The sequence below is a fragment of the Aulostomus chinensis genome, chromosome 20 (genome assembly GCF_037954235.1).
Source record: "Aulostomus chinensis isolate RoL2024-O1b breed Wild chromosome 20, RoL_Achi_v1.0, whole genome shotgun sequence".
Classification (NCBI taxonomy): Eukaryota; Metazoa; Chordata; class Actinopteri; order Syngnathiformes; family Aulostomidae; genus Aulostomus; species Aulostomus chinensis.
In genome coordinates this window covers 1354585-1365436 of record NC_141339.1, presented here as the reverse complement: position 1 = coordinate 1365436, position 10852 = coordinate 1354585, and positions in this window count along the sequence as shown.

The window sequence follows — 10852 nt, the reverse complement described above, 5'->3', positions numbered from 1 at the left end:
AAAAAACACATGATAAATTCCAAACCTATGCTTAAAAATGGGGCATGGCAGTAAACCACAAAAACAGATGCACCATTGGCCAAATCTGTCTCAGAATGATTGAGTGTCTTGGTTTGAAATCAGTCGCTGTGAGCAGCTGGATGTGGCAGTTTTCAAGTGAGTCACAAACGCTGTTTTTGAATGTTCCCTCATGTCTGAAGAGATAAACTGATTTCATTTTTTTGTCCTCTGCAGCTACTCCAAGTGAAAATGTTCTGGCAGATGTTATATCTCGTTATTTCAATGTAAATATCAGACGTAGCAAGAAGTAATGCACTTGACACAGCAAAAGCAATTCAAGACTGTTATTTTTCCACTGGATACAATGGTCACCAAAAATACAGTAAATGAATCTTTCCCCTTTTCCAATCCGATCAATCAGCCAGTGGCACTGGGCCCAACACAGGCAGGAGACATGCACCTTCTCTCCACCCCCAATATTCTAGTAATTGTTGACTCTGTTACCAGGAGTATCAATCTTGAAAATGTCATCACAAAATGCTTTAGAGTGCAACACAGCGTGAAAGCTGCAGACCTGGAGGTGACAGATGACATTCTGATAGCTGCCGATAAGTGAGAGAGCAACTCTTTATCCTTTAAAGGATTTCTTTAGACTGAAGGCAAGGCAAATTTATTTGTATAGCACCATTCCGACACAGGGCAATTCATAGTGCTTTACAGAGGGAATGAGAAATTGAAAGTTAGAATCAGTTTAAAATCAAAAACATGAATTAAAACATTCAAAAATCATTTAAAATCAATTCAATCCATCAATACCAAATCACCCAGATCAATCCCAAATCAATACTATAAGAAGGCTGCAGTAAACAGCAGTGTTTTCAGCCCTGAGTTAAATGAGCTGACAGTTTGTGCCCCCCTCAGAGGTTCAGGGAGTTTGTTCCACAGGTGTGGACCACAGAAGCTGAAAGCAGCTTCACCCTGAAGCGCAGCCTTTGACACAGCAGAGCACAGCTTCTTTTAATTAATAGCCTCAAGACCTGGATTGGCGTCAGGGGCGCTGCACTTTACTGATTTTATTCCTGCCTTTGAGATCGTGACTATACAGTTGCCATAGCAGTCACCAGCCATCAGGAGCTATGGCTGCCTGGGGTGTAGTCCAAGGTTCAGTTTTAGGTCCGATTTTATTTTAATACGTACATATACACTACGAGTCAAAGGTTGGACACACTTCTTTCAATGATTTTTTTTTTATTTTTACTTCTTTCTACATTGTAGATCCGGACTGAGGACATCACCTATATGAAGCAGGATATGTGGAATTATGTGGCAATGAAAGAATTGTTAAATAACTGTACCATCTGGACCATCAGTTGAGCTGAGCAGGAGTCAGGCTGCTCCACAGCTGACAGCTCTGTTTGACCACTGCTTGAATTCATGTCATGGCAGGAACCATCAGCTCAGTAAAGAGGAACCACCGTCCATCAGTGCTCTAAGACCTGAAGGACAGTCAGTCCAGGAAACTGGAAAAACTTTGAACGCGTCCCTGAGTGCAGTCGCAACAACCATAAAGTGCTACGATGAAACCGGCTCACATGAGGACGGCCCAGGAGAGGAAGACCAAGAGTCTCCTCTGCTGCTGAGGAGGAGTTCATCCCAGTCACCAGCCTCAGAAATCACCAGTTGAAGTTCTTCTCCTTTTCCTTTGGAGGAATGTGAAGGATGGTTGGATGTTTGACACCACATTCTGCACAGGAAATCCGTTTTCTGCATTCTTTGCTGATGTGTCTACTGCTCATACAGCCGAAAGACACCTTTTTCTGCCAGAGGCATGGGATGTTTTAGATACCAAAAAAAAAAAGAAAAGCACACACCACATGCAGCTGAGAGTGAACAACAATAATACAATTTATTGGAAAAACAAGTTTAATTTAAAGATTGAATGCTGACAGACAAATTAGAGATAAAAACCACTCGACGAAACGTCCATGCTTCCCTTTCTTCTGCTGATGTCTCTCCTTCCTGCGTTTGGTTGTCCTGGCTTGTCCCACTGCCTCTTGGGCCTTTGCTGCCTCCTGAAGCTCTTCCCTCACAATCCCCCCTAACTCCTTGGGCTCCTCCTCAGCCAGAAGCTCCTTGTCCAAGACCACCACCTCCTCCTCACTCCCTTCCACTTCTGCTGGCAGGTGGGCCTCTGGGACCTCCTCCGCCTGTGTATCATCTTTCTCCTGTGCCTGCTGCTCTGTATCCAGGACCTCCTGGGCCTCCAGGACCCTTTCTTCTTTATCACACTCTTTGTCCTCATCCTGTTGTTTTGCATCAGAGATGCTCCCTTCCTGCCAAGCGTCCTTCAGGACCTGCTCTGTCTCATTACACTCTGCTGTCTTGTCCTGAGAAATAAGAGATAAAAACCACTTGACGAAACGTCCATGCTTCCCTTTCTTCTGCTGATGTCTCTCCTTCCTGCGTTTGGTTGTCCTGGCTTGTCCCACTGCCTCTTGGGCCTTTGCTGCCTCCTGAAGCTCCTCCCTCACAATTCCCCCTAACTCCGTGGGCTCCTCCTCAGCCAGAAGCTCCTTGTCCAAGACCACCACCTCCTCCTCACTCCCTTCCTCTTCTGCTGGCAGGTGGGCCTCTGGGACCTCCTCCGCCTGTGTATCATCTTCCTCTTTTGTCTGTTGCTCCTTGTCCAAGACCACCACCTCCTCCTCACTCTCTTCCTCTTCTGCTGGCAGGTGAGCCTCTGGGACCTCCTCCGCCTGTGTATCATCTTTCTCCTTTGCCTGCTGCTCTGTATCCAGGACCTCCAGGACCTCCTGGGCCTCCTGGGCCTCCAGGACCCTTTCTTCTTTCTCACGCTCTTTGTCCTCATCCCGCTGTTTTGCATCAGAGATGCTCACTTCCTGCCAAGTGTCCTTCAGGACCTGCTCTGTCTTATTCCACTCTGCTTTCTTGTCCTGCTCCTCACTCTTCCACCGGGCCTTAAGGATGTTCATGAAGGATTTTGCTTCTTCTAACTCTGCCTTCCACACGATGTTCTTAGCCTGCCACTCGGCGTCCATTTCCCTGTTCTCCATCTTCACCTTGGCCATCAAGTCGTCACATTCCTTTTTCAACACATCAGAGTACCGGACCCTCACTGGCTCTTTTGGCTTTGCCTCCATCTTTGCTCTCCACTTGGCCTCCCGGCGCTTTGCTGCCTTCCTCCTCCTTGGAGCCATCTTTCTCTGGTGTCAGGAATGTTGTTCAAACACAAGGCTGGAAGTGGGCTTCTTGGTTTTATTATTGATCAGGCAAGAACAAGTTTGGATGTATTAAATGGTGAGTTGTACTGTTGACATATATACCTTCTCCAAATTGTGTCATGATGATGATTCAGAATATTATTCTGACATCAATGAAGGAGACTATAAAGACAACAAAGACTACAAAGAGAATAAAATATGATCAAAGTGAGACAGTCAGAGATTAAAGACAGAACTCTGATGAAAATGAGACCTCTAAGATCAAAGTCAGAGGCGTTCTGTACCGCCACAGAACCCGTGGCCCCGCCTTCAACTGCTCAAAAATGCTGGAAATTCAGAAAAGCTTTTCAACAGAGAAACAACAATTAAGCTACCAGAACAATGACAACTGAGAAATTCAGTTGACGGACATTAGTAATGCCACTTCTGCCAAACACTGCTGCACGCGCACACACACACACACACACACACACACACACACACACACACACACACACACACACACACACACACACACACACACAGTGTCCGAAATCAGTGTGGGCTACAGTGCCATTTGGCTCTCAATTTAGCCAAAATTGCCCCATTTATTAAAAAGGCTGTGTTAATTACGTGAACACTATCATGCGTGCCACTGCCTCTGACACACAGACAATGCTCCTCACTGGATGTCCTACCTGAAGCTGCCATGCTGTGATACGTCATGGGCGGCTACTTGGTTAAGCCAGTTAAACCACCCACCAGAGTGAGCCAGTCTTAGTTCCTCCACCAGATCCTCCCAAAGTTGCCGCACACACATCGCAAAGAGATGGACTCTACCAGCAATGATTTGGAACTGGAAACTCAACTGGCCCAAGGCGACGAAGCGTCAGCCTGATTTGCTCGGGTCTGATCTCGTCTGGTAGCATGCAGCTGCCTAGTGAGCGTAACATTAGTCTGAGGTATTGGAACATTATTGTTACATCATCCATGGGGCCGTGACTGACTCGGGTAACTGGTTTAACTACAATTGTTTCCATGGCCCCAAATCGTTTTTAAACTGCCCCCACTTTTGCCACCATGGGGGCCAAATTTGCCCTCAAAGTATTTTCTTAATTTCATACCCTGAGTAAACAGCAACTCAGACTAGAGTCCAGATAAATGCCTCAGAGTTCTAGTAGCAGACACGTCTCTGCACCAATTGTTCAGAGGAGACGGCGCCAATCAGGCCTTTATGGTCCAACAGCTGCTAGGAAACCACAACCAAGGAGAAGCAACCAGCAGAGGAGGTTTGTTTGGACCAGAACCACAAGGAGTGGACATGAGACCAGAGGACATCTGGGCTTTGGTCTGATGAGTCCACATTTGAGATTTTTGGTTCCACCGCCGTGTCTTTGTGGGATGCAGAAAAGGTGGAGAGAAGGTCTCCACATGCATGGTTCCCACCGTGAAGCATGGAGGAGGAGTTATCATGGTGTGGGGGGGGGGGTTACTGGGGAAATTGGGGGGATTTATTCAAACTGAAGGCCCACTGAACCAACATGGCTGCCACAGCGTCCTGCAGCAACACGCCATCCCATCCTGTCTGCGTTAGTTGGACCGTCATTGATGTTTCAGCAGGACGATGACCCAAACACACCTCCAGGCTGTGTGAGGGCTACTTGACCAAGAAGGAGAGAGATGGAGGGCGGCCCAGGTGACCTGGCCTCCAGTCACCTGACCTGAACCCAGTCCAGATGTTTGGGATGAGAGGGACCACAGAGCGAAGGCCAAAGGACTAACAAGTGCTCAGCACCTCTGGAACTCCTTCAAAACTGTTGGAGAACCGTTTCAGGTGATGACCTCTTGAAGCTCAAGGAGAGAACGCCAAGAGTGAGCAGAGCAGGAGTCAGAGGGAGGCTGTTTAGAAGACTCTAGAACATAGAACATGATCGAGTTATTTCACATTTTTGTTTACTACTTAATTCCAGATGTGATCATTCATAGTCTTGATGCCTTCAGTGAGAACCTACAGTGTAAACAGTCATGAAAATAAAGAAAAAAACATTAAATGAGGAGGTGTGGCCACACTTTTGACTGGTAGTGTGCGTACATATACACATGCAACAATCACACTGGGACCCCTGAAGCCTGGCTGCTCCATTTGACCAGATGGCACAACATGTTGGATGCCCCAAAACTTCCCCCAACCCAAGGAATGTAGCCTGCCAAAATTCCTCCTTCCCCAGGAACACTGATCACATCCAGCCCACAGCCGGAAGCCTGAGGTATAATTTTACATTCAGACCTCAGCTTTCAACTGCATATTGACCAGCTTGTTCAGTTGCGTAATGTCTCTAAGATCAAATTATGCTCCCAAACCCTGCACTTGAGGAACATAACCTCCTCCTTTCCGATGTTTTATGACTGTGAGTGTGAGTGGTGTCTGTCTCTATGTGTGGTTTAATAGCTGCAGCGTGGCTGACACAAAGGCTCTGGAGCCAGTTAGGAGGTCAGTACAGGACAGTAGACAGACACTGCCACCCTCACTGACCCTCATGTACTGATCCAGATGCCTGCACTGGGCAAAGCACAGGACCCAGGACTGCTGTCACCCAGGAAGCTCCCTGTTTACCTGCTGCCCTCTGGGAGGTGCTGCAGGTCCATTCAGGCTTAGAAACAGTTTCTACCCAAGTGCCATAAAACTGCTGAACTCCTAATCATGGGACTTGTGTCCTTCCCTGTCTTTATCCTGCTGCTCATTTATTCATTCAGCTTTGCTGCTTCTGTGTGGAGCAGCTGGTTGTCATGTGTTGCTCTTGAATGTCGTTGTTCAGATGTGCGATGACAATAAAGGTTCAGTTCAATAACTGAGCAGCTCTGGGCTGTCGGCCGTGGTTGAGATGAGCTCCACGGACCAGTGAATGGAAAGGCAGCAGGTTTCACCCTGATTCTCCTCAAAATTACCAACACGATTATTTGTGCCTGCTGGCCCAATTGTGATGTCATTTGTTCGATTTTGCTGAGGGACAGCTCATGACATTCATGACCCTGTATTTCTTGTTTTACAGTAAAACAAGACAGAACACGTACAATGTTTGTGACACACATTCATCATTGTCCGGAGCTTAAATAACTTACAGCCAGTAACAGGGCAAAAAGAATGAAAGAAGAGGTGAGAGAACAAGCAGGATCACTGTTGCATTTGGTTTGTCCTGTCAGGGCTCCCGTAGCTGCTCCCAGTGTCCAGGACAGAAAGAGCTCCAGACGCTGTTCCAGTGAATCACAACAATTCCTAGTGTCAGCTGATTACACTCATGAAAATATATTTAGGATTATGTTTCATTTTTGCTGGTAGACTTTGTGAATTGTTATGATCGAATGCTGTGTCACTGCTACAAATACAACATTTTTTATTTTTATTCACAAAAATATCAGAGGCTGAGTTTAGTTTATTTGATAATGATTCAGTTATTCGTTGATTATGTTGTGACACACCGCACCTGTTTCATGTAATCATCATCATCATCATCATCATCATCATCATCATCCTAGGTCCCTCAGTCAGGGATCACCCAGTTAGCATGACAGGTTTGATTATTCACTGCCTGGCCAAAAACAATGTTGCCACCTGGATTTAACCTGGCAAAGAGGTGCGAGCCTCCTATTGGATGATTCCTGCATTTGCGGGTATCTTTCAGCTGGCAACAAGTTATTGAACCCCAACTGGTGCAATGAGTTGCTTCTCATTTCTTAAACAACCATGTTGAAGGACACATCCCGTGGTCGTGGAGAAGATGCTAGTCTGTTTGAGGAGGGTCAAATCATTGGCAGCGTCAAGCAGAGGAAACATCTAAGGAGACTGCAGAAACTAAAATATGGGGAAGAACTGTCCAACGCATGATTACAGACCGGGAGGATCGTGGGGACCCATCGTCTTCCTAGAAAAAATCCCCATTGATCGTGATTGGCAATCACTTAAACGTTTGGTGAAATCAAATCGAAGACAAGCAGCAGCAGAACTCAGGGCTCTGTTTGATAGTGAAAGTAAGAGGATTTCCACAATGGGAAGGGAACTCAAGGGACTGGGAATGAACAGCCGTGTAGCCTTGAGAAAACCACGAATCAGTGACGCTAACCGGAAAAAAGGCTTCACTTTGCTAGAGAGCATAAAGATTGGACTCTGGAGCAATGGAAGGTCATGGGGTCTGATGAGTCCAGATTTACCCTGTTCCAGAGTCATGGGGGCATCAGGGTAGGAAGAGAGGCAGATGAAGCGATGCACCCATCGTGCCTAGTGCCTACTGGACAAGCCTGTGGGGGCAGTGCCACGGTCTGGGGCTGCTGCAGCTGGCCAGGTCCAGGATCAGAAACAGTATGACTCAAAGAATGAGGTCAGCTGACAACCTGAGATACTGAGTGAGCAGGTGATTCCATCAATGGATTTGTTCTTCCGTGATGGCACGGGCGTATTCCAAGGTGACAATGCCAGGGTTCATTGGGCTCAAACTGTGAAAGAGTGGTTCAGGGAGCACGAGGCATCATTGTCACACAGGGATGGGCCCCCACAGAGACCAGACCTGAACCCCGTTGAAAATCTTTGGGATGTGCTGGCGAAGGTCAGACTCTGCCATCATCAATTCAAGATCCTGGTGAGAAATTAATGCAACACTGGATGGAAATAAATCTTGTGACATTGCAGAAGCTCATGGAAACAACACCACAGCGAACGCCTGCTGTCATCCAAGCTAAAGGCGGTCCAACAAAATATTGGAGTGTGTGACCTTTTATTTATTTATTTATTTATTTTTGGCCAGGTAGTGTAACAAAGGATATCTTCCCACAGAAAAACTTTCATTTCACTAAATACAAAAATAAAAGACAAATATTTGAAGTGAAATCATTGAAGCTCTGCAGGTATTCTGTTGGCAGACCCCCTCAGCCAGACCCATCACGTCCACCAGGCCTCTCTGCGTTCCTACCACCTCAACTCTCCGCTCCTCCTCTCACTGGCTCTCCTCCTCTACCTGGGCCTCCAGGTGAAGGGCGTGGACCTGCTCTCGAGCCAGGACAAAGCTGGCACCGATGACAGACGCCAGCCCCTTGGGTGGCTTGTTCTTAAACATTGGGACTCTTCTGCAAATCTGTAATCGGATCTCTACTCTAGATGGCATCACCCTGACCCTGAGGACAACTGCAAGGAACCTTGGGGTCATTTTTGACCAGGACCTTTCCTTCAGCTCCCACATAAACCATGTGACTAGGACCGCCTTCTTCCATCTGCGAAGTATCGCTAAGATTAGGAATATCCTTTCCCAGAGTGATGCTGAGAAACTGGTGCATGCATTTATCACTTCTAGGCTGGACCACTGCAACTCTCTCCTGTCAGGATGTCCCAACAACTCTCTAAAGAGTCTCCAGCTGGTCCAGAACGCTGCAGCGAGGGTTTTGATGGGAGTTAAGAAGAGAGAACACATCTCTCCCACTTTAGCTTCTCTCCTTCCTGTAGGATCTAGAATCCACTTCAAAATCCTTCTGCTGACTTATAAGGCTCTCAATGATAAAGCTCCATCCTATTTGAAAGAGCTCATTAGTCCCTACCGTCCCACCAGAGCACTCCGCTCCCAGAATGCAGGTCTTTTAGTGACTCCCAGTATCTCTAAAACAGACTGGGAGGTAGAGCCTTCAGGTACCGGTTCCTCTACTGTGGAACCAGCATCTCTCCATGGGTCAGAGAGGCAGACACTCTGACTACGTTTAAGTCCAGGCTTAAGACTTTCCTTTATGACAGAGCCTTCAGTTAGGACTGGTTCAGGTAGCTCTGAACCATTGATAGCTATGCTGCTACAGGCTTAGACTGCTGGGGGACACATCAGGTTACATGGAGCCCTCCTGTCCTCTCCCTCTCACATTTTTGGAACTACCATTACTTGTTGCACTTTGTAGTTTGGCCTTGGTGTCTCGCAGTCTCTCTGTGTTTCCACAGATCCACCAGAGCCCCAACCGCCACCTGCATCACCCCCCCCCCCTCTTATTCCCTACTGTTACATCGGCCTGCGCTCCCCTCCCATGAACCAGTCTGCCATCCAGTCCCCCATCAAGCTGGCTTGCTCTCCCTGCCTCCCCTCCCATGAACCAGTCTACCATCCAGTCCCCCATCAAGCTGGCTTGCTCTCCCTGCGCTCCCCTTCCATGAACCAGTATACAATCCAGTCCCCCATCAAGCTGGCTTGCTCTCCCTGCCTCCCCTCCCATGAACCAGTCTACCATCCAGTCCCCCATCAAGCTGGCTTGCTCTCCCTGCCTCCCCTTCCATGAACCAGTCTACAATCCAGTCCCCCATCAAGCTGGCTTGCTCTCCCTGCCTCCCCTTCCAGAAGCTTCCTTCTTCAGCTGTTATTAACATTTCCGTGTTTCCCACATTCTGCATTGTAAACTGTTTTCTTGTCTGTACCAACATCTCCTGCACGTCTGTCCCTCCTGGTGAGGGATCCTCCTCCCCTCCTCACCCTGAGGTTTCTCAGATTTTTCCCTGTTAAAGGTTTTCTATGGAGTTTCTCCTCAGTCGATGTGAGGCTCTGAGGGCAGAGGATGTTGTTATGATGCCATGAAGCCTGGAGACAAACTGGTGGTGAAAACGGGCTCTACAAATAAAATTGCCTTGCCTTGCCTTGCCTTCTGGTTCTGGGAGTGGAGCTCCACTCTCCCCTGCATTCGCTCACTAGCAGAGTGGTGGTCAACAGGCAGGCTGACAGCATCATCTACAGGCTGATCTGTTGAAGAGCAACTCTGGTGCTCTCAGGTTATTTTTCACAGCAGAAGGAATCTGTGCTGGTTCGTTGGAGCATCCAGACACCATCCAGACAAGACCAACCGAGAATAATCTCTGAAACTCAACAGTTGCACAGGAATGTGTAATTATAGTGGCTGATAAAGTTCCCTCCCCCCGAGTATGTTGATGATGACAGGGTTCCTGTGACCTGGGGTTCTGGTCGACCCCCCTCTACCCTCCGTTTGTCTTTGGGAGAGGCCACAGCGTACCAGATGGTGATGATGAAGGATGCTGGTGTGCACCTTCATCATCATCATCATCATCATCATCATCATCATCATCATCATCACTGGCAGGCTGAACCCCCTCAGCTGCAGGAACTCCATGAGCCTTATTGGTCACTTGTGTCCTGCTGTTATTGACTCATGAAATCAGAATCAGGGGAGTTTTCAGATCTGATCTCAGAGCCTCATTGGCTGTCAGGTTCCACTCCGCCCTCTCCTGTCTGTTCTACCCGTTCAAGGATTCATTATTTTTTTCTCCATCTTTCACTTTTTTCAGCTCTTTGCAGCTTCACTGTCACTTTGCAGTTTCTGGAGGAAATGTTTCTGAGGGCCTGGACACGGAGGACTACATGTTCTCACACTCACTTCCTTCTCGATCCACGTGAAGGTGAACGTGGAGGGAGGGCGCACGCTGGCGTAGGGCCAGAGTTCTGATGTCAGTGGAGATGACAGAAGCAGATCACAGCATTCAGTCAAGATGACAACATCAGAGACACCATCACTGACAGCAGCCAGTGGTCCTAGGATGACAGATTCAAGGACACCGGAGTGTAAAGGAACACGTTTCCTACTCTCTGCAAACAGAAACCAGTCTA